General features: G+C 44.2%; 1 long non-coding RNA gene across 2 annotated transcripts in view; it reads left to right on the forward strand.

The window, feature by feature from the left end:
* The first annotated feature begins 8,065 nt into the window (after positions 1-8,065).
* The window catches only part of LOC106609070 (uncharacterized), a 30,936-nt gene continuing 16,925 nt past the window's right edge, over positions 8,066-22,076 (forward strand). For both annotated transcript variants that reach the window (XR_006760072.1, XR_006760071.1), the window contains exons 1-3: positions 8,066-8,266; positions 8,484-8,605; positions 12,593-12,689. This is a non-coding gene — a long non-coding RNA (uncharacterized lncRNA). The remainder of the gene's footprint in view (positions 8,267-8,483; positions 8,606-12,592; positions 12,690-22,076) is intronic.

The raw sequence follows: 22,076 nt of genomic DNA on the forward strand, positions 1-22,076 counted from the left end.
GTATGACATGTTATGAATTTGCTAAAAGTATAATATGTTACGAATTTGCTAAGCGTACGATATGTTACAAATTCCAATTTGTTGTGACTAATGTTAGCTAGGTGGCTAATGCTAACGTTAGCTAGGCTAGGGGTTAGGGTTAAGGGAAAGGATAGCTAAAGGCATTATGGTTAGGGTAAGGGTTAGCTAGAATGCTAAGCAGTTGAAAAATAGCAAAAAAGTCGTAAGTACTTGAAAAATTCCTTAGCTAAAATGCTGAAGTTGTCCGTAATTATATTCAAACACGCAACCCTTGGGTTGCTCGACATTCTCGTTATAAAAAACTGCCCATCCACCCCGACCAACCACCCTCCTTTTGTTTTGGCCTTAAGTAACCTTCTGTCTTAAATAACTATACTAAGCGTAACATACCATACTCATTTGAGTGTCTCAGATTTAGAAAAAGAAAAAGCCATATATCAGACTGGCCAATAAAAATAAAAGATTAAGATGGGCAAAATAACACAGACACTGGACAGAGGAACTCTGCCTAGAAGGCCAGCATCCCAGAGTCACCTCTTCACTGTTGAGACTGGTGTTTTGCGGCCCCTATTTAATGAAGCTGCCAGTTGAGGACTTGTGAGGGGTCTGTTTCTCAAATTAGACACTCTAATGTACTTGTCCTCTTGCTCAGTTGTGCACCGGGACCTCCCAATCCTCTTTCTATTCTGGTTAGAGCCAGTTTGAGCTGTTTTGTGAAGGGAGTAGTACACAATGATGTACGAGATCTTCAATTTCTTGGCAATTGATCGCATAGAATAGCCGTCATTTCTAAGAACAGGAATAGACTGACGAATCTGTCACAAAATAAGTCGTACTCTTCGGCGAAAATGTCAGACAGGAGAGAGAAGGACCAAGGCGCATCGGAAGTGTGGACACTCATTCTTTTAATTGGTAAATGAAAAAAAGCATCCACAGGGAAAACAAAACAATGACCGGTACTCACGATTTACAACAGCTCTGCAGTGTATGAAACGCAGTGCAAAAACAATTCCCCATAACCCCAAAGACAAACACACACACCTATATAGGACTTCCAATCAAAGGCAACTATACACACCTGCTTTCAATTGGAAGTCCCAATCATCAACCCAACATTTAACAAACACAAACCCCCTGCCACATCCTGACCAAGACTAAGCAAAACGCCCTCTGCTGGTCAGGACGTGACAATTTCAGAAGAAAGTTCTTTGTTACTGGCCATTTTGAGCCTGTAATCGAACCCACAAATGCTGATGTTCCAGATACTCAACTAGTCTAAAGGCCAGCTGCATACTGGACCCTATTCCAACTAAACTACTGAAAGAGCTGCTTCCTGTGCTTGGCCCTCCTATGTTGAACATAATAAACGGCTCTCTATGCACCGGATGTGTACCAAACTCACTAAAAAAGCCTCTTGAAAAAGCCAAACCTTGACCCAGAAAATATAAAAAACTATCGGCCTATATCGAATCTTCCATTCCTCTCCAAAAATTTTGAAAAAGCTGTTGCGTAGCAACTCACTGCCTTCCTGAAGACAAACAATCTATACGAAACGCTTCAGTCTGGTTTTAGACCCCATCATAGCACTGAGACTGCACTTGTGAAGGTGGTAAATGACCTTTTAATGATGTCAGATCGAGGCTCTGCATCTGTCCTCGTGCTCCTAGATCTTAGTGCTGTTTTTGATACCATCGATCACCACATTCTTTTGGAGAGATTGGAAACCCAAATTGGTCTACACGGACAAGTTCTGGCCTGGTTTACATCTTATCTGTCGGAAAGATATCAGTTTGTCTCTGTGAATGGTTTGTCCTCTGACAAATCAACTGTACATTTTGGTGTTCCGCAAGGTTCCGTTTTAGGACCACTATTGTTTTCACTATATATTTTACCTCTTGGGGATGTCATTCGAAAACATAATGATTCATTTCACTGCTATGCGGATGACACACAGCTGTACATTTCAATGAAACATGGTGAAGCCTTGTAACGATCGTCTGAAAGAGGGGACCAAGATGCAGCGTGGTAAGTAGTCATAATTTATTATAAATGACGAAACAAAAACGAAAGCCAACAGTTCTGTCAGGTGAAAAACACAAGACAGAAAACAACTACCCACAAAACCCCAAAGGAAAACAGACTGCCTAAGTATGGCTCCCAATCAGCGACAACGATGTACAGCTGTCCCTGATTGAGAGCCATACCAGGCCAAAACAAAGAAATACAAAAACATAGAAAAAAGGACATAGAATGCCCACCCAAATCACACCCTGATCAAACCTAAATAGAGACATAAAAAGGCTCTCTCAGGTCAGGGTGTGACAAGCCCCAAAATTGCCCTCGCTAGAAGCCTGTGTTTCAGACATAAAGAAGTGGATGGCTGCAAACGTTCTACTTTTAAACTCGGACAAAACAGAGATGCTTGTTCTAGGTCCCAAGAAACAAAGAGATCTTCTGTTAAATCTGACAATTAATCTTGATGGTTGTACAGTCGTCTCAAATAAAACTGTGAAGGACATCGGCGTTACTCTGGACCCTGATCTCTCTTTTGAAGAACATATCAAGACTGTTTCAAGGGCAGCTTTTTTCCATCTACGTAACATTGCAAAAATCTGAAACTTTCTGTCCACAAATGATGCAGAAAAATTAATCCATGCTTTTGTTACTTCTAGGTTGGACTACTGCAATGCTCTACTTTCCGGCTACCCGGATAAAGCACTAAATAAACTTCAGTTAGTGCTAAATACGGTTGCTAGAATCCTGACTAGAACCCAAAAATTTGATCATATTACTCCAGTGTTAGCCTCCCTACGCTGGCTTCCTGTTAAGGCAAGGGCTGATTTCAAGGTTTTACTGCTAACCTACAAAGCATTACATGGGCTTGCTCCTACCTATCTTTCCGATTTGGTCCTGCCGTACATACCTACACGTATGCTACGGTCACAAGACGCAGGCCTCCTAATTGTCCCTTGAATTTCTAAGTAAACAGCTGGAGGCAGGGCTTTTTCCTATAGAGCTCCATTTTTATGGAATAGTCTGCCTACCCATGTGAGAGATGCAGACTCGGTCTCAACCTTTAAGTCTTTACTGAAGACTCATCTCTTCAGTGGGTCCTATGATTGAGTGTAGTCTGGCCCTTGTGTCCTCCTCCCAGAGTGCTAAGAGCCTCGGCGTGACCCTGGACAACACCCTGTCGTTCTCCACTAACATCAAGGCGGTGACCCGATCCTGTAGGTTCATGCTCTACAACATTCGCAGAGTACGACCCTGCCTCACACAGGAAGCGGCGCAGGTCCTAATCCAGGCACTTGTCATCTCCCGCCTGGATTACTGCAACTCGCTGTTGGCTGGGCTCCCTGCCTGTGCCACTAAACCCCTACAACTCATCCAGAACGCCGCTGCCCGTCTGGTGTTCAACCTTCCCAAGTCCTCTCACGTCACTCCGCTCCTTCGCTCTCTCCACTGGCTTCCAGTTGAAGCTCGCATCCGCTACAAGACCATGGTGCTTGCCTACGGAGCTGTGAGGGGAACGGCACCTCCGTACCTTCAGGCTCTGATCAGGCCCTACACCCAAACAAGGGCACTGCGTTCATCCACCTCTGGCCTGCTCGCCTCCCTACCTCTGAGGAAGCACAGTTCCCGCTCAGCCCAGTCAAAACTGTTCGCTGCTCTGGCACCCCAATGGTGGAACAAGCTCCCTCACGACGCCAGGACAGCGGAGTCAATCACCACCTTCCGGAGACACCTGAAACCCCACCTCTTTAAGGAATACCTGGGATAGGATAAAGTAATCCTTCTAACCCCCCCCCCCCCTTAAAAGATTTAGATGCACTATTGTAAAGTGGTTGTTCCACTGGATATTATAAGGTGAATGCACCAATTTGTAAGTCGCTCTGGATAAGAGCGTCTGCTAAATGCCTTAAATGTAAATGTAAATGTAAGGTGAACGGAAAGGCTCTGGAGCAACGAACCGCCCTTGCTGTCTCTGCCTGGCCGGTTCCCCTCTCTCCACTGGGATTCTCTGCCTCTAACCCTATTACAGGGGCTGAGTCACTGGCTTATTGGTGTTCTTCCATGCCATCCCTAGGAGGGGTGCGTCACTTGAGTGGGTTGAGTCACTGACATGGTCTTCCTGTCTGGGTTGGCGCCCCCCCTTGGGTTGTGCCGTGGCGGAGATCTTTGTGGGCTATACTCGGCCTTGTCTCAGGATGGTAAGTTGGTGGTTGAAGATATCCCTCTAGTGGTGTCGGGGCTGTGCTTTGGCAAAGTGGGTGGGGTTATATCCTTCCTGTTTGGCCCTGTCCGGGGGTATCGTCGGATGGGGCCACAGTGTCTCCTGACCCCTCCTGTCTCAGCCTCCAGTATTTATGCTGCAGTAGTTTATGTGTCGGGGGGCTAGGGTCAGTCTGTTATATCTGGAGTATTTCTCCTGTCTTATCCGGTGTCCTGTGTGAATTTAAGTATGCTCTCTCTAATTCTCTCTTTCTTTCTTTCTCTCTCTCGGAGGACCTGAGCCCTAGGACCATGCCTCAGGACTACCTGACATGATGACTCCTTGCTGTCCCCAGTCCACCTGGCCGTGCTGCTGTTCCAGTTTCAACTGTTCTGCCTGCGGCTATGGAACCCTGACCTGTTCACCGGACGGGCTACCTGTCCCAGACCTGCTGTTTTCAACTCTCTAGAGACAGCAGGAGCGGTAGAGATACTCTCAATGATCGGCTATGAAAAGCCAACTGACATTTACTCTTGAGGTGCTGACTTGTTGCACCCTCGACAACTACTGTGATTATTATTATTTGACCATGCTGGTCATTTATGAACATTTGAACATCTTGGCCATGTTCTGTTATAATCTCCACCCGGCACAGCCAGAAGAGGACTGGCCACCCCTCATAGCCTGGTTCCTCTCTAGGTTTCTTCCTAGGTTTTGGCCTTTCTAGGGAGTTTTTCCTAGCCACCGTGCTTCTACACCTGCATTGCTTGCTGTTTGGGGTTTTAGGCTGGGTTTCTTTACAGCACTTTGAGATATCAGCTGATGTAAGAAGGGCTATATAAATACATTTGATTTGATTTGATATTCCTTCTTTAAATCAGCACAACAGTTTCCAGCTGTGCTAACATAATTGCAAACGGGTTTTCTAATGATCAATTAGCCTTTTAAAATTATAAACTTGGATTAGCTAACACAACGTGCCATTGGAACACAGGAATGATGGCTGCTGATAATGGGCCTCTGTACGCCTATGTAGATATTCCATAACAAATCTGCCATTTCCAGCTACAATAGTCATTTACAACGTTAACAATGTCTACACTGTATTTCGGATCAATTTGATGTTATTTTAATGAACAAAACATTTGCTTTTCTTTAAAAAATAAGGACATTTCTAAGTGATCCCAAACTGTTGAACAGTAGTGTAAGTATCTTACACAGACACACACAGACACACACACCGTGAATGGTCAACATGATCAAGTTAATCTGGGAGAACCTCATATTTTCAGTTGACTTCACAGAGGAAGCTGTGATTGTGATGTGATTTCCTCTACAGGGTCATCATCTCAGTTCCCCTCTCTGTTCCCCTTTCTAGGCTTTCCCATGGAGGTGAAGGATCATGTCTCTGTATTGTGTTAGTGAGGCAGTGTGTTATTGTGTTTGTATGTGTTAGTGTATGTGCACATGTGTGTTCACTCACCTGTATGCATAAACCTTTTATTGTTTAAATCAACATCCCTAATCTTCAAATCTGTACATTAATTCAGCAACCACCTGTACCTTTAATGATCTAGAACTTCAAATGCTTCTGCTATTTTAACATCCCACTTCTGGAAATAACAATGCACTCTACTTTCAAACAGCCAACGTCTAGTTACTAAAGGGATGCATTTCAATGTGTAAACAACTCTAATCGAGCATCATGTCAATAGATGTTTTGAGAAAGCTCGGTCAACCAAAAACATGTTGTCTTTCATGGGTTCACTTCAACAGCCATCTCTATTGTGATGTACAGTTGAAGTCGGAAGTTTACATACACCTTAGCCAAATACATTTAAACTCAGTTTTTCACAATTCGTGATATTAAATCTAGTAAAAATTCCCTGTCTTAGGTCAGTTAGGATCACCACTTTATTTTAAGAATGTGAAATGTCAGAATAATAGAGAGAATTATTTATTTCATCACATTCCCAGTGGGTCAGAAGTTTACATACACTCAATTAGTATTTGGTAGCGTTGCCTTTAAATTGTTTAACTTGGGTCAAATGTTTTGGGTAGTCTTCCACGAGCTTCCCACAATAAGTTGGGTTCATTTTGGCCCATTCCTCCTGACAGAGCAGGTGTAACTGAGTCGGGTTTGTAGGCATCCTTGCTCACACACACTTTTTCAGTTCTGCCCACAAATTTTCTATGGGATTGAGTTCAGGGCTTTGTGATGGCCACTCTAATACCTTGACTTTGTTGTCATTAAGCCATTTTGCCACAACTTTGGAAGTATGCTTGGGGTCATTGTCCATTTGGAAGACCCATTTGCGACCAAGCTTTAACTTCCTGACTGATGTCTTGATGTTGCTTCAATATATCCACATAATTTCCCCTCATGATGCCATCTATTTTGTGAAGTGCACCAGTCCCTCCTGCAGCAAAGCACCCCCACAACATGATGCTGCCACCCCCGTGCTTCACATTTGGGATGGTGTTCTTCGGCTTGCAAGCCTCCCCCCTTTTTCCTTCAAACATAACGATAGTCATTATGGCCAAACAGTTCTATTTCTGTTTCATCAGACCAGAGGACATTTCTCCAAAAAGTACGATCTTTGTCCCCATGTACAGTTGTAAACCGTAGTCTGGCTTTTTTTAATGGTGGTTTTGGAGCTGTGGCTTCTTCCTTGCTGAGCGGCCTTTCAGGTTATGTCGATATAGGACTCATTTTACTGTGGATATAGATACTTTTGTACCTGTTTCCTCCAGCATCTTCACAAGGTCCTTTGCTGTTGTTCTGGGATTGATTTGTACTTTTCACACCAAGGTATGTTCATCTCTAGGAGACAGAACGCATCTCCTTCCTGAGTGGTATGATGACTACGTGGTCCCGTGGTGTTTATACTTGCATACTATTGTTTGTACAGATGAACGTGGTACCTTCAGGCATTTGGAAATTGCTCCCAAGGATGAACCAGACTTGTGGAGGTCTACAATTCTTTTTCTGAGGTCTTGGTTGATTTATTTTGATTTTCCCATGATGTCAAGCAAAGAGGCACTGAGTTTGAAGGTAGGCCTTGAAATACATCCACACGTACACCTCTAATTCACTCAAATGATGTCAATTAGCCTATCAGAAGCTTCTAAAGCCATGACGTCATCTGTCTGTTAACAATTGTTGGAAAAATGACTTGTGTTATGCACAAAGTAGATGTCCTAACCGATTTGCCAAAACTATAGTTTGTTAACAAGAAATTTGTGGAGTGGTTGAAAAACGAGTTTTAATGACTCCAACTTAAGTGTATGTAAACTTCCGACTTCAGCTGTATGTAGTGAGTAATTTCTTCCTGTTGCAACAGGGAGCTGATTCCAGGTCTGTGTGTGCTGTCTTGCCAAACAATGACCATATGAGTTGGCCTGACGGCACAAAGTGATCAGGGACCAGGATAACAAGGAACTACCGAAGCCACAGATCTATGTGTGGTGATGATGTTGATGCCATGTCATACCTATTGTAAAGTGGTTGTTCCACTGGATATCATAAGGTGAATGCACCAATTTGTAAGTCGCTCTGGTTAAGAGCGTCTGCTAAATGACTTAAATGTAAATGTAATACCTGGAAAGCCAACATTTTCTACACAGGACAAGGCAGGAGTTTAATGAGTGGATAGCTAGTACACAAGCAGACTGTGAATGGTCCATTTAAAACTCAAACAGCTGTGTTCTTGTAATCTATTGTTTTTACATTTTACAACTCATGACCAGTTCCTCGTTCTGCAGAAGATCCTCTTTTGGCAAAATAATAGTCCCTCTTGTGTGAGTGTACCTACTTCCTCTCTGGCTGCTCGGGTCACATGATGCAGAAGTGCCTGGTCAACCCTCCTATACAAAGCTATTTAAGTCAGGACTTGTGGCACTGCCCACACACTACCAGTGGGAAGACTGCCTACATACTACCAGTAGGAAGACTGCTAACACTCACTACCAGTGGGGAGACTGCCTACATACTACCAGTAGGAAGACCTAGAGAAGGATATGGATATCAAAGTAAGTGATATGACTGCATCACTTCCCTTCCAGTTTATGTTGTAGTTTTCTCTTTGAATTGTAACAATGTAGGGTAGTAGAAATGTGAGGGATCAGGGATATGATCTTTGGTCTTTTCAACAATGTATACAGTAGTAGTCGTCATGTGGAGGTTAAGGCTTTGTTTTCAACCATGTATGGTAATGTGAGTTGCTATGTTTTCCATTCCGGTCCATAGGATTCACCTGTGAAGGGAGGTATCTCTATTCTTCACACAGAGGAGGATGGGAAACACCACTATGAAGTGGAGAAGGTCCTCAAGTTCAAGAAAGGAGGACAAGGAGGAGGAGCCTTCGCCAGGTAACCTCTGATAACCTCTCTGTTTATCTGTGAAGAATTTGAATATACTGTAGGTTGAAACCTTTTAAGGATAGAGGAGTTGAGACATTTTAGGGGGAAACCATAGGGACTTCCCATAGTAAAACTCCTTTATGATGTAAAGAAATAGTTTTTGATCTAATGTCAGGGGTGAGGTCACAGAGTTATTTAATTTGGTAATTCCACCCCTGAATGTCATAAAAAGCTGTATTGTTTTTCTCCAGGTCCGTGTAGATTGAACCACGGGGTCTGTGGAGATTGAACCACGGGGTCTGTGGAGATTGAACCACGGGGTCTGTGGAGATTGAACCACGGGGGTCTGTGGAGATTGAACCACGGGGGTCTGTGGAGATTGAACCACGGGGGTCTGTGGAGATTGAACCACGGGGGTCTGTGTAGATTGAACCACGGGGGTCTGTGTAGATTGAACCACGGGGTCTGTGTAGATTGAACCACGGGGTCTGTGTAGATTGAACCACGGGGTCTGTGCAGGGCCAAATTAAGAAATCATAGGCCCCAGGGCTTTTTATTTTTTATTTTTTAGAGATCCCCTTTTAAAAAATCTGCCTTTTAAAAATGCATTTAATGCAATTCTACATAATTTACATGCCAGAAGACATTAGCTGAATCTTTTTTAATACCACACAAATGACCGAAATGACTGGCTGCTCTGACAAACTGAGATCAATCTGGTCGTGAATTCAAGCAAACAATAGCCCCGGCCAATGAAGCAACACATGTAACAGATGTAAATCGTACTCTCCTTGCGTTGTGTTTTGTCCAAATAAATCACATCAGCCAGTGGTCCCAGTTGAGCATAATTTATTTCTGTTGCTGTTATTAAATAGGAAACATCACGTTAGTTGTGCAGGGCTTAACGATATTGATGGCTGTCGATGGCAAAATCTGTAGCATGAAGACAACTGTTAGCAGTGGGCTTATGTGACCATTACATCGGTGTTTGCTAGCTAACACACTTATTTACAGCAATCATATGCCAAAGCACATCCCAGAAAGCCCCTCAATCCCTAACAGGTACCATATACCCACACATGTATAAATCAGTAACGTACAGCAAACTTTTACACATTGTAAAAAATAGAAAATAGAAAACAGTATTCAGAATGTGATCTACCCCTTGCATCACATTTTCATACAGGGAAGACCTGACGTTCGCGATCTCCCCTATCTGCAAGCGGGGCCAATCACAACACGCCTTATTGTCATCAGAGTTGAACCAACCAATAAGAATGCTTGAACATTAAATACACCTTTCTTTAGAGGCAAGAGGAAACATAATCAACCCTGTTACATACACAGATTGTACAATATTTGGAGGCAATGTACAGTGTGTATATATATATATATATATTTATATATATTGTAGGCTGCTAAATACAATTTCCAGTGGCACACTGACTTTCCTAATGATGAAGATGAAGCCATAGGCTACTCACGGTGATGACCGATGCGCCTGTCGTAGCAAAAGCCTATCTCAAGATGAGCTACACATTGGGTGTTGTTGAGTAAATATTGTTCTATTGGTTCTACAGAGAGATGAGTCTTCTCTTTTCAGCACTTCTCTTTTCATTTGCTTTCCAAACTGTACGTTTTTCCCGCAATATTATATTTTGAAATCTGCAAAAGGCAAACCGACAGCTGGAACCAAACATGGCAGTTCCCATTCAAGTCAGGACTGGCATCCATTGCTAGTGTACCCATGAGTTTAACAGTCAAATTGCCAGGGTAAGAGGTTACAAAATCCTTCTATGGATAGTATGCCTATGGCAACAATCTGTAGCCTATAGTTGGCTACAAATTACATGTTATGGTGTCAGGTGCAATTTCCTGACATGGTTTAGGTCCACTTGTAGAATCTATGCCAAGGCGCATTGAAGCTGTTCTGGCAGCTCGTGGTGACACAACACCCTTCAAGACATTTTATGTTGGTGTTTCCTTTATTTTGGCAGACACCTGTATGTGCTTGTGATAAAACTTAATTCACAGTTATGTTTTTATAAACTTTTGATTTTCGGTCGCTAAATCTCTGGTGTATTTTGAACATTGAGATCGGGCTCTGGTGGTTGGATAAAAAAATATTTTTAAAATGATAATAATACAAAAATGTCATACCGACATATTGACCAGTCACATTTATTGATTATGCAGTTTATTGTAATTGTTTCATTGATCAGTTACCCAATCAAGGCAGGGCACCCACAGTTACCCACGTGGGCCCGCTGCCTCCTCTCCTTCCCCCCATCTGATGATTAGCAGAGCGGCAGCAGGCAGTCTACACTCATTGAGATTCCTCCTGTGGTTGGCGGTTGCGATGAAAAAACATAATATACACTGCTCAAAAAAATAAAGGGAACACTTAAACAACACAATGTAACTCCAAGTCAATCACACTTCTGTGAAATCAAACTGTCCATTTGCACAACATGCTGTTGTGCAAATGGAATAGACAACAGGTGGAAATTATAGGCAATTAGCAAGACACCCCCAATAAAGGAGTGGTTCTGCAGGTGGTGACCACAGACCACTTCTCAGTTCCTATGCTTCCTGTCTGATGTTTTGGTCACTTTTGAATGCTGGCGGTGCTTTCACTCTAGTGGTAGCATGAGACGGAGTCTACAACCCACACAAGTGGCTCAGGTAGTGCAGCTCATCCAGGATGGCACATCAATGCGAGCTGTGGCAAGAAGGTTTGCTGTGTCTGTCAGCGTAGTGTCCAGAGCATGGAGGCGCTACCAGGAGACAGGCCAGTACATCAGGAGACGTGGAGGAGGCCATAGGAGGGCAACAAACCAGCAGCAGGACCGCTACCTCCACCTTTGTGCAAGGAGGAGCAGGAGGAGCACTGCCAGAGCCCTGCAAAATGACCTCAAGCAGGCCACAAATGTGCATGTGTCTGCTCAAACGGTCAGAAACAGACTCCATGAGGGTGGTATGAGGGCCCGACGTCCACAGGTGGGGGTTTTGCTTACAGCCCAACACCGTGCAGGACGTTTGGCAATTGCCAGAGAACACCAAGATTGGCAAATTCGCCACTGGCGCCCTGTGCTCTTCACAGATGAAAGCAGGTTCACACTGAGCACATGAGACAGACGTGACAGAGTCTGGAGACGCCGTGGAGAACGTTCTGCCGCCTGCAACATCCTCCAGCATGACCGGTTTGGCGGTGGGTCAGTCATGGTGTGGGGTGGCATTTCTTTGGGGGGCCGCACAGCCCTCCATGTGCTCGCCAGAGGTAGCCTGACTGCCATTAGGTACCGAGATGAGATCCTCAGACCCCTTGTGAGACCATATGTTGGTGCGGTTGGCTCTGGGTTCCTCCTAATGCAAAAGACAATGCTAGACCTCATGTGGCTGGAGTGTGTCAGCAGTTCCTGCAAGAGGAAGGCATTGATGCTGTGGACTGGCCCGCCCGTTCCCCAGACCTGAATCCAATTGAGCACATCTGGGACATCATGTCTCGCTCCATCCACCAAAGCCACGTTGCACCACAGACTATCCAGGAGTTGGTAGATGCTTTAGTCCAGGTCTGGGAGGAGATCCCTCAGGAGACCATCCGCCACCTCATCAGGAGCATGCCCAGGCGTTGTAGGGAGGTCATACAGGCACGTGGAGGCCACACACACTACTGAGCCTCATTTTGACTTGTTTTAAGGACATTACATCAAAGTTGGATCAGCCTGTAGTGTGGTTTTCCACTTTAATTTTGAGTGTGACTCCAAATCCAGACCTCCATGGGTTGATAAATTGGATTTCCATTGATTATTTTTGTGTGATTTTGTTGTCAGCACATTCAACTATGTAAAGAAAAAAGTATTTAATAAGATTATTTCATTCATTCAGATCTAGGATGTGTTATTTTAGTGTTCCCTTTATTTTTTTGAGCAGTGTATATATACATATAATATATACATATAATATATACAGGTATGTGGTGTTGTTGTTCCTCAGAGAAGGAGACAAGCTCCTGACGATCAATGGAGTGGACCTACAGGATCTATCCCCAGAGGCCTTCGCCAAGATTCTGACGGAAGGAAACCCCATGTTGGTGAGTGATATAGCTGGAGGAGAGTTCTTATATTACTTCACTCTCTTAATGGGTTGCATGTTTCATCACAATATTGTTTTGAACTAATGCCCAACTGAGCATTCTACTAAAATGTATCGTCAATGAGCACTGATTAAGATTTCATCAAAAGTGCGTTACAGTGGCTTAGAAATACAATGCCATTCAAAAGGATGCAAATATTTAGTAGCAAAACCTTTTGTCCTCATTTTGATGTCGCCAGATTGACTTTAGATGCAGTATAACGTTAGCTAAAATTGAGGTAGCTGCCGTTAGCATTGCTAACTATTTTTGACGAACTTTGCTTGATGACAACATTGCCATCTGTCTAAAGTACATTTGACGACATGATAATGCTGACAAAGTTGTTTCCTACTAAATATTTGACTCGTTTAGCAATGTCATCTTATTTCCAGGCACTATTGTAGAATTTAGACTAAACAGCCGTACCCTCACCCAGAATGACGGGGCTTATCACGACTTTAGGGCACCACTATTACGCAGCCGGTCAGGGTTGCCAGGTCTGGTTCAAATGGATTACTCAAAACCAACCCACAAGGCCTAAAAACTAGCCAAATTGTTAGTTTTTTCGCAGCAAGAAAGGAGTTGGCACATTTAGCCAAAAAAACATTTTTCAATAACGTTATCGAGTGAATATCGACTTAACTTCTAAAGACTTAAGAAGCAAAATTCAGTTTTCCATCAAAATAATAATTATTGTGAACTAATGACTAGCTAAGGAATTTGAATATCAAATCAAACTTTATTTGTTACATGCGCCGAGTACAACAAGTGTAGACCTTACCGTGAAATGGTTACTTACAATCCCTTAACCAACAGTGCAGTTCAAGAAGAGTTAAGAAAATATTTACCAAATACACTAAAGTAAAAAAAGAATAAAAAGTAACACAATAACAACATAACAATAACATTTTATCAACGAGGCTATATACAGGGGGTACTGGTAGTTGAGGTAATTTGTACATGTAGGTAGGGGTGAAGTGACTGATAGATAGATAGATAGATAGATAGATAATAAACAGCGAGTAGCAGCAGTGTACAAAATCAAATGAAATCTAATTTTATTTGTCTCTAACGCCCGAATACAACAAGTGTAGACTTTACCGTGAAATGCTTACTTACATGCCCTTAACCAACAGTGCAGTTCAAGAAGAAAATATCTCAGCAGTCTTATGGCTTGGTGGGTAGAAGCTGTTCCGGAGCCTTTTGGTCCTAGACTTGGTGCTCCGGTACCGCTTGCTGTGCGGTAGCAGAGAAAAGTCTATAACTTGGGTGACTGGAGTCTCCTACAATTGTATGGGCTTTCATCTGACACTGCCTGGTCTATAGGTCCTGGATGGCAGCAAGCTTGGCCCCAATGATGTACTGGGCCGTACGCACTACACTCTGTATTTTTTTTAATTTTTTTATTTCACCTTTATTTAACCAGGTAGGCCAGTTGAGAACAAGTTCTCATTTACAACTGCGACCTGGCCAAGATAAAGCAAAGCAGTGCGACAAAAACAACACAGTTGCACAGGGGATAAACAAACGTACAGACAATAACACAAAAGAAAAATCTGTGTACACTGTGTGCAAATGAGGTAAGGCAATAAATAGGCCAATAGTGGCGAAGTAATTACAATTTAGCAACTTACACTGGAGTGATATGTGCAAGTAGAAATACTGGTGTGCAAAAGAGCAGAAAAACAAATATGGGGATGAGGTAGGTAGTTGGTTGGATGGGCTATTTACAGATGGGCTGTGTACACCTGCAGCGATCGGTAAGCTGCTCTGACAGCTGACGCTTAAAGTTAGTGAGGAAGATATGTCTCCAACTTCAGTGATTAAAAAAATCTATATATATTTATTTTTGTAATTAGTTCCAGTCATTGGCAGCCGAGAATAGGAAGGGAAGGTGGCCAAAGGAGGTGTTGGCTTTGGGGATGACCAGTGAAATACACCTGCTGGAGCACGTGTGACGGGTGGGTGTTGCTATGGTGAGCTGAGATAGGACGGGCATTTACCTAGAAAGATTTATAGATGACCTGGTGCCAGTGGGTTTGGCGACGAATATGTAGCTAGGACCAGCCAACGAGAGCATACAGGTCGCAGGGGTGGGTAGTATATGGGGCTTTGGTGACAAAACGGATGGCACTGTGATAGACTGCATCCAATTTGCTGAGTAGCGTGTTGGAGGCTATTTTGTAAATGACATCGACGAAGTCGAGGATCGGTAGGATAGTCAGTTTTACGAGGGTATGTTTGGCAGCGTGAGTGAAGGAGGCTTTGTTGCGAAATAGGAAGCCGATTCTAGATTTAACTTTGGATTGGAGATGCTTAATGTGAGTCTGGAAGGAGAGTTTACAGTCTAGCCAGACACCTAGGTATTTATAGTTGTCCACATATTCTAAGTCAGAACCGTCCAGAGGAGTGATGCTAGTCGGGGGTGCGGGCCGCGATCGGTTGAAGAGCAGTTGGAGGCCACGGAAGGAGAGTTGTATGGCATTGAAACTCGTCTCGAGGTTAGTTAACACAGTGTCCAAAGAAGGGTCAGATGTATACAGAATGGTGTCGTCTGCGTAGAGGTGGATCAGAGAATCACCCGCACCAAGAGCGACATCATTGATACATACAGAGAAAAGAGTCAGCCCGAGAATTGAACCCTGTGGCACCCCCATAGACTGCCAGAGGTCCAGACAACAGGCCCTCCGATTTGACACACTAAACTCTATTAGAGAAGTAGTTAGTGAACCTGTAGCGCCTTACGGTCAGATGCCGAGCAGTTGCCATACCAGGCGGTGATGCAACCGGTCAGGATGCTCTCGATGGTGCGGCTGTAGAACTTTTTGAGGATCTCGGGACCCATGCCAAATCTTTTCAGTCTCCTGAGTGGGAAAAGGTTTTGTCGTGCCCTCTTCATGACTGTTTTGGTGTGTTTGGACCGTGATAGTTCATTGGTGATATGGACACCAAGGAACATGAACTCTCGACCTTCTCCACTACAGCCCCTTCAATGTTATTGGGGGCCTGTTCGACCCTCCTTTTCCTGTATTCCACGATCAGCTCCTTTGTCTTTCTCACATTGAGGGAGAGGTTGTTGTCCTGGCACCACACTGCCAGTTCTGACCTCCTCCCTATAGGCTCCCTCATCGTCGTCGGTGATCAGGCCTACCACTGTTGTCTTCAGTAAACTTAATGATGGTGTTGAAGTTGTGTTTGGCCACACAGTCGTGGGTGAACATGGAGTACAGGAGGGGACTAAGTACACACCCCTGAGGGGCCCAGTGTTGAGGATCAGTGTGGCAGATGTTGTTGCCTACCCTTACCACCTGGGGGCAGCCCATCAGGAAGTCCAGGATCCAGTAACAGAGGGAGGTGTTTAGTCCTTAGCTTAGTGATGAGCTTCGTGGGCACTATGTTTTTGAATGCTGAGCTGTAATCAATGAACAGCATTCTCACATTGGTGTTCCTTTTGTCCAGGTGGGAAAGGGCAGTGTTGATTGAGATTGCGTCATCTGGATCTGTTGGGGCGGTATGTGAATTGGAGTGGGTCTAGGGTATCTGGGAGGATGCTGTTGATGTGAGCCATGACCAGCCTTTCAAAGCACTTCATTGCTACGGGGCGGTAATCATTTAGGCAGGTTATCTTCGCTTCCTTGGGCACAGTGACTATGGTGGTCTGCTTGAAACATGTAGGTATGGCAGACTGGTCAGGGAGAGGTTGAAAATATCAGTGAAGACACTTGCCAGCATGCTTTGAGTACACGTCCTGGTAATCCGTCTGACCTGCGGCTTTGTGAATGTTGACCTGTTTAAAGGTCTAGCTCACATCGGCTACCGAGAGCGTTATCACACAGTTATCCAGAACAGCTGGTGCTCTCGTGCATGCTTCAGTGTTGCTTACCTCAAAGCGAGCATAAAAGGCATTTAGCTCGTCTGGTAGGCTCTCCGTCACTGGGCAGCCCGTGTCTGGGTTTCCCTTTGTAGTCCGTAATAGTTTTCAAGCCCTGCCACATCCGACGAGCGTCAGAGCCGGTGTAGTAGGATTCAATCTTAATCCTGTATTGACGCTTTGCTTGTTTGATGGTTCGTCTGAGGGCATAGTGGAATTTCTTATTAGTGTCCCGCTCCTTGAAAGCGGCAGCTCTAGTCTTTAGCTCGATGCGGATGTTGCCTGTAATCCATGGCTTCTGGTTGGGGTATGTATGTACAGTCACTGTGGGGACGACGTCGTCGATGTACTTATTGATGAAGCCGATGACTGAGGTGGTATACTCCTCAACGCCAATGGATGAATCCCGGAACATATTCCAGTCTGTGCTAGCAAAACAGTCCTGTAGCATCCGCGTCATCTGACCACTTCCGTGTCATCAGACCACTTCCGTATTGAGCGAGTCACTGGTACTTCCTGCTTTAGTTTTTGCTTGTAAAGCAGGAATCAGGAGGATAGAATTATGGTCAGATTTGCCAAATGGAGGGTGGGGGAGAGCTATGTATGCATCTGTGTGGAGTAAAGTTGGGCTAGAGTTTATTTTTATTTATATTTTCTCCCTCTGGTTGCACATGTGACATGCTGGTAAAAATTTGGTAAAACTGATAAGTTTGCCTGCATTAAAGTTCCCGGCCACTAGGAGCGCCGCTCCTGGATGAGCATTTCCGTGTTTGCTTATGGCCTTATAGATTTGGTTGAGTGCGGTCTTAGTGCCAGCATCGGTCTGTGGTGAGAAATAGATGGCTACGAATAATATAGATGAGAACTCTCTTGGTAGATAGTGTGGTCTACAGCTTATCATAAGGTACTCTACCCCAGGCGAGCAATACCTCGAGACTTCTTGAATATTAGATATCGCGCACCAGCTGTTATTGACAAGAAGACGCACACCCCCACCCCTCGTCTTACCAGACGTAGCTTCTCTGTTCTGCCGGTACATGGAAAATCCCGCCAGCTCTATATTTTCCGTGTCGTCATTTAGCCACGACTCGGTGAAACATAAGATATTACATTTACATTTTAGTCATTTAGCAGACGCTCTTATCCAGAGCGACTTACAGTAGTAGTGAATGCATACATTTCATACATTATTTTTTTTCCCGTACTGGTCCCCTGTGGGAAACGAACCCACAGCCCTGGCATTGCAAACACCATGCTCTACCAACTGAGCCACACGGGACCTATTACAGTTTTTAATGTCCTGTTGGAAGGATAAACGTAATCGTAGGTCATTAATTTTATTTTCTGATGATTACATGTTAGCAAGTAGAACGGATAACAGTGAGAGTTTACTCGCTCGGCCTACGGATTCTCAGAAGGCAGGCCGATCTGCACCCTCTTTTCCTCTGTCTTTTCTAAACGCAAATAACGGGGATTTGGGCCTGTTCCCGGGAAAGCAGTATATCCTTCTCATCGGACTCGTTAAAAGAAAAAGCTTCTTCCAGTTCGTGGTGAGTAATCGCTGTTCTGATGTCTGGAAGTTATTTTTGGTCATAAGAGATGGTAGCAGCAACATTATGTACAAAATAAGTATAAAAAAAGTTACAAACAACGCAAAAAAACGAACAAAATAGCACAGTTGGTTAGGAGCATGTGAAACGTTCGCCATCCTCTTCTGCGCCATCTTATATGTTGCAAGAGAAAAGATCATTTGCCCTTATTAAACTTTAAAAAACGAAGGTTAGGCTATCTTCTGGAAAATGTGCCAGATGTTAAGACTACAAACCATTATAAATGGCTTATTTGCAAGAATGACTTGTCATTTCAATCAGCGTAGGCTAGGCCTACTGACTAAAATCCAGGTTTATGATTGTAATTCAACTTTGGCATGTTTTGGTTAGCTAGATGCAGGTAGCCTATAGCCCCTGATAGGCCTACATCTCATTTCAGATAGCCTACAGTAGCCTCGACAAGATGTAACATAAACGATTTAGCAGCTTGCTTAGTTCAAATTTACAGACTAATTCATTCAACATGAATATCGAGGCGATTTCAAGGTAATAAGTACTTCCGTTGCCGAATAGGCTACTGAGGATGGGGTCGTAATTTCAATCACTGAACCAAATGTGAACAATATGCTTGTCAACAACAGCCAGTGTTTTTATTTATTTACCTGTAGTCTGACTGACTGTTACCTTCAATCTAATCAATTCCAACAAACAGCTGATTGGCAATTGCGTTAGCACTGTGATCATGATCACAATTGATAACATCCAATTTCATTAACTTACCATGGCCAGTCATAATTGTACAATAACATAAGGCTATAACAATAATTAACTGAAGTTATAATATAGCCTATTTATTAAATCCAGTGGTGTAAAAATAATGTACAGTATTAAGTAGTTTTTTAGGGTATCTGTACTTTACTATTTATATTTTTGACAACTTTTACTTCACTACATTCCTTTAAAAAAGTAGGTACTTTTACACCATATTTTCCCTGACAAAAATACTCGTTACATTTTGAAAAATTGTCCAATTCAGCACTTACAGTTGAAGTCAGAAGTTTACATACACTTAGGTTGGAGTCATTAAAACTTGTTTTTCAACCACTCCGCAAATTTCTTGTTAACAAACTATAGTTTTGGCAAGTTAACAAACTATAGTTTTGACCTCAATCCCATAGAAAATGTGTAGGCAGAACTGAAAAAGCGTGTGTGAGCAAGGATGCCTACAAACCTGACTCAGTTACACCAGCTCTGTCAGGAGGAATGGGCCAAAATGAACCCAACTTATTGTGGGAAGTTTGTGGAAGGCTGCCCGAAACGTTTGACCCAAGTTAAACAATTTAAAGGCAATGCTACCAAATACTAATTGAGTGTATGTAAACTTCTGACCCACTGGGAATGTGATGAAAGAAATAAAAGCTGAAATAAATCATTCTCTCTACTATTCTGACATTTCACATTCTAAAAATAAAGTGGTGATCCTAACTGACCTAAGACAGGGATTTTTACTGGGATTTTAATGTCAGCAATTGTGAAAAACGGAGTTTAAATGTACTTGGCTAAGGTGAATGTAAACTTCCGACTTCAACTGTATTAAGAGAACGTCCCTGGTCATCCCTAATGCCTCTGATCTGTCAGACTCACTAAACACACATGCTTAATTTCTGAATGATGTCTGAGTGTTGGAGATAGCCCCTGGCTATCCAGAAATAAAAAACGAATTGATTTGCAATGGCTCCAGTGATATTGTCATTTCAACATATTTATTGTGACAAGCCTACCATTTTATACGCCCTGACCTTAGAGAGCCGTTTTATTCCTCTATTTGTTAGGTCAGGGTGCGATGTGGGGTTGTTTATTTCTTTGTTTTTGGCCGAGTATGGTTCCTAATCAGAGTCAGCTGTCTATCGTTGTCTCTGATTGGGAATCATACTTAAGCATCCCTTTTTCCACCTGTGATTGTGGGATCTTGTATTTGTGTAGCTGCCTGTGAGCAGCCCAGAACGTCACATTTCATTTTTCTTCTGTTTTGTTGTTTTGGTGAGTTTCATTAAAAGATGTGGAATTCCATGCACGCTGCGCCTTGGTTTATTTATGATCGGGAGTTTGAAGATGGCGAACGTGACAGAAGATCCCACCACAAAAAGACCAAGTAGCGTGCGCCTACTGGGAAGACAAGTTGGACATCCTGGACGGCAAAGGATCCTGGACGTGGGAGGAGATCCAGGCCAGAAAGGATCGCCTCCCATGGGAACAAGTGGAAGCAGCGAGGGAGGAACAGCGACAAGATCGGGAGTCACGGCAACGATGGAAGCCCGAGAGGCAGCTCCCCCCAAAATGTTTGGGGGGGCACACGGGGAGATAGGCGGAGTCAGGGTTGAGACCTGAGCCAACTCCCCGTGCTTACCGTAGGGAGCGTGTGACCAGTCAGTCACCGTGTTATGCGGTGATGCGCACCGTATCTCCGGTGCGCATTCACAGCCCGGTGCGCTCGTTGCCTTCGCCCTGCATTTGCCGGGCTAAAGTGAGCATCCAGCCAGGACGGGTTGTGCCAGCCCTACGTTCCAGACCTCCAATGCGCCTCCATGGCCCAGTATATCCTGCGCTAGCTCTACGCACTGTGTCGCCAGTGCGCCTTCACAGCCCAGTTCGTCCTGTGCCAGCGCCCCGCACTTGTCGGGCTAAAGTGAGCATCCAGCCAGGTCGGGTTGTGCCAGCCCTACGCTCCAGACCTCCAGTGCGCCTCCACGGCCCAGTATATCCTGTGCCAGCCCCACGCACCTGGTCTCCAGTGCGTCTCCCCAGTCCGGTGAGACCTGTTCCGGCTCCATGTACGAAGCCTCCAGTGATGATCCATGATGGCCCGGAGCCTCCAGTGATGATCCATGATGGCCCGGAGCCTCCTGAGACGGCCAGCGGCCCGGTACCTCCTGAGACGGCCCGCGGCCTCCTGAGACGGCCCGCAGTTTGGAGCCTCCAGCGGGGGTTCCCAGTTCAGTGCTTCCGGCGATGATCCATGGTCCGGTTACACAAAAGCGGAGGGATCAGCGGGCGGAGCGGGGGCTACGCCCCGAACCGGAGCCACCACCAAGGGTAGATGCCCACCCGTACCCTCCCCTATAGGTTCAGGTTTGCGGCCGGGAGTCCGCACATCTGGGGGGGGTACTGTCACACCCTGACCTTAGAGAGCCGTTTTATTCCTCTATTTGTTAGGTCAGGGTGTGATGTGGGGTGGGCATTCTGTTGTTTATTTCTTTGTTTTTGGCCGAGTATGGTTCCTAATCAGAGGCAGCTAGCTGTCTATCGTTGTCTCTGATTGGGAATCATACTTAGGCAGCCCTTTTTCCACCTGTGATTGTGGGATCTTGTTTTTGTGTAGCTGCCTGTGAGCAGCCCAGAACGTCATGTTTAGTTTTTCTCCTGTTTTGTTGTTTGGAGAGTTTCATCTTCATTAAAAGATGTTGAATTCCATGCACGCTGCGCCTTGGTTTATTTATGATCGGGAGTTTGAAGATAGCGAACGTGACAAGGCTACAGTAGCCTACATAGGCATAGAAATCAATATACTAATTGTTGGCCAACAGATACAAATGTATCATTCTCCACATTTTAATGTCATTTTCATTTAACTTTTCCCCATAACAGAAGCAGGCGAGGGAGTTCCATAACTTCCATTTCAAATGTCCACCCTTCGCTTCATACAGTATGGTTTTCCATAAGCAAAGTCGACATTAAAATGCAGTTTAAACGACCAAGTCGTTTTCCTGTGCTTTGTCGCCATATTTCTTTATGTGCATCAGTTCTAGCGTGTTAATATGTTTTATGGAAAAAGTGTTAGAAATACTGTAGGTGTCTCCATAATGACACTAAATAGCCTAACTGGAAAAAAGGTGTCACGACGTGCGTGTGTACTACTCCGGCTCC

The sequence above is a fragment of the Salmo salar genome, chromosome ssa17, assembly GCF_905237065.1.
Source record: "Salmo salar chromosome ssa17, Ssal_v3.1, whole genome shotgun sequence".
Taxonomy (NCBI): Eukaryota; Metazoa; Chordata; class Actinopteri; order Salmoniformes; family Salmonidae; genus Salmo; species Salmo salar.